This window comes from Balaenoptera musculus, chromosome X (assembly GCF_009873245.2).
Source record: "Balaenoptera musculus isolate JJ_BM4_2016_0621 chromosome X, mBalMus1.pri.v3, whole genome shotgun sequence".
Taxonomy (NCBI): domain Eukaryota; kingdom Metazoa; phylum Chordata; class Mammalia; order Artiodactyla; family Balaenopteridae; genus Balaenoptera; species Balaenoptera musculus.
Genome location: NC_045806.1, coordinates 6,904,181 through 6,906,701, shown reverse-complemented (window position 1 = coordinate 6,906,701; position 2,521 = coordinate 6,904,181).

Here is a 2,521-nt window from a genome sequence, read left to right as displayed (position 1 = left end):
CCTATTCACTGCCCCCCCCCAACTTCCTTGAAAGTGCAGTCACATTCTGATGGCATCAAATTCGGCCATCTGTGACCTGCTTCCAACTTCTCAAAAGTGGACTTCTTGTTGCTTCAAGATGGTGAGTGGAGAAAGTGCTTTCGTTGGTCTGACCAGTTCGTAGACATTCATGTTCACGGGGAAATGAATCTCCAGTTCCCCTCTGGAGTTTATGGCATAAGCTGCTTGGATTTGAGCGTCAGCTCTACCACCTCCGTGACCTTGGATAGGTTTCCTCACCTCTTCTGGTGCTTTGTACAGAACCTAGAGATAAAAAGATGAGCCACAAGGATGGGGGGTACGAGTTAAGCAAGACTTTAAGTTCTTAACGCTGCCAGCTCACGGAAGGCGGTCGGGGTAGCGATGATATTCATGTTAGTTTAGTTTCCCTTTTCCTCTCAGGACACAAATCCTACCCTCTCCTTTCCAGGGCTTGCTCGGTCTCATCTCTTCCCAGGCTGACACGGCGTAGCTGACAGACTCGTTATCTGACTGCTGCAGAGCTGAAGCTGTACTTAGGCACTACTTCTCAATCCATCCATTTCTGTTGTTTCTTCAGAGGAAAGGACAAGATTCCTTCAGAAGCCAAGACTCTCAGGTCTTGCCAGATGAGGTCAATTGCCAACAAAAACCACAAGTCAGGAGGCTCTTTGGTTTCTAAGCCTGGGTTCGAAACCCATCCATCGTGTGGAATATTTGCAGAACTACTGAACTCCCCAGGGGGCAGAAAAGGAGTTGAATACCGAGATATAAGCCACGGCAACGCTTTTTATCCTCTTAAAGCTTTGTAGGCAACCTTGAGCAGTTTTGTCCATTCTGGAGGACACTGGGCACCTGAGTCCTCCAGAGCCTGCAGGTGTGCACGTGGGAAGCAGAGAGGTGGGGTACGTGCAGCTTGGGCATGCAACAGAGATTGAAACGCAGAGATGCTTTTGCACAGATTGTCTACTGGAACCTTTGGCATTAGAGCAAACAAACAGACTCTCCTTCTTCATTTTTATCTTTTAAAGCACATTCCACACACAAACTTCCAGAAGCAACTTCTGCTTCCCAAGGGCCAAGGAAATAGAAGATCAAATGTTCAAAACAGGTACTGAGATTTATGCTTTCTGAAGGAGCGGCAGGCCAGCGTTCGGAGAGTAGTCCTATGATGTTTCCTACTGTTTTTACAAGCAAGTGTGTAATATCCAAGAGCGGTTAAGGTTTTGACAATGTGGGTCTGTTCCGGACTTCTGTCAAAGCAGCTGCCCCTGCTTACAGATGCGCCGGGTCAGATCTTTTTGAAGTAGTGGCACTTGCAGCTCTTGGTTAAAGGCTCTGCTTCCATCTGGCAGTGCAGCGCCCGTCTGCCTGTCATGGGTCCCGACAGAAGCCCAGCCCTGTGGTTTTCCAGGAAGAAGGCAGAGGAGCTGAGCCCAAACTTTGTCTTACTTAAAACTGCAAAGCTGGTGGTGGAGATGTAGATGAGAAGCCGGGGTGGGAGAAGACAGAGGAAAACAACAGGGACGCCTTACCTCTGGTTAGTTGGGAAAATTCTAGAGGGGGCCCCATTTACTTCAGGGAGAGGTCAAAGGATGTCTGCTCCTGGCTGCAAATAGGCCTATTAGGTTTGCTGTTAATAAATATGATGGAGCTGGGGGGGGGGTGGTTTCTTTTTTTAAAAAATAAAGCTTTGGTCAGTAAAGCCAGAATCTAGAGGGGGCTCTTTTATTTTCAACCTTGAAGGGTTTTTAAGAAAATATCCACTCAGTATATTATCATTAGTACTAATATCATTTTGAAACTTTTATACATAGAGAATAAAGCATGATTGTCAATGTATACTGAAATTCATCTAGAAATTAAAGAAGTTAAGAAAATCTTAATAAACTTGTACATTATTTTCCTAAACAGAGCTACTCTCAAAAGCGAATTTACAATGTGAAACACTTAACCCTACATTGTTGAGTAAAAATGGAACAGCCCTGAAAGGTGCACAATGCGTGTGTGTGTGTGTGTGTGTGTGTGTGTGTGTGGAGCTGGGCAAAGCAGTTTCCCCTTTCTTCAAGATTTGTTGATTTTCAGGGAAAACCCTAGCTCTGGGGGGTCGTTTCCGTACGGGAGAGCGACCGTAGAAAAGCAGTATTTTAATGCCAATCACTGCAGTCACAGTTTATGAACCTGTAAGGGATCAAAACTAGGGACGTCAGAGTCCCACACAGGGCAGATCTGGCACGAGGCGTGCTTTCTTATAAGATGAGTTAAGAAGAGACGGCGGCGTCGGGGGGCGGGCTCTGGATTCTGGAGAATTAACAACGCCCCACGCCTCCCCTGGGAAGGCCTTGGTGAACGGGGAGAGAGCTGACTTCCCCGCCCCGGCGCGCTCCTTCCCCCGCCCCCCGCCCCCCCCTCCACCCCCCGCCCAAGCATCACCCTCGTGAGGCCTCGTGGCGTCTGCAGAGGCGCGAGGCCCTCAGCGAGCCTGGCGCCTTGACTGCCAGCG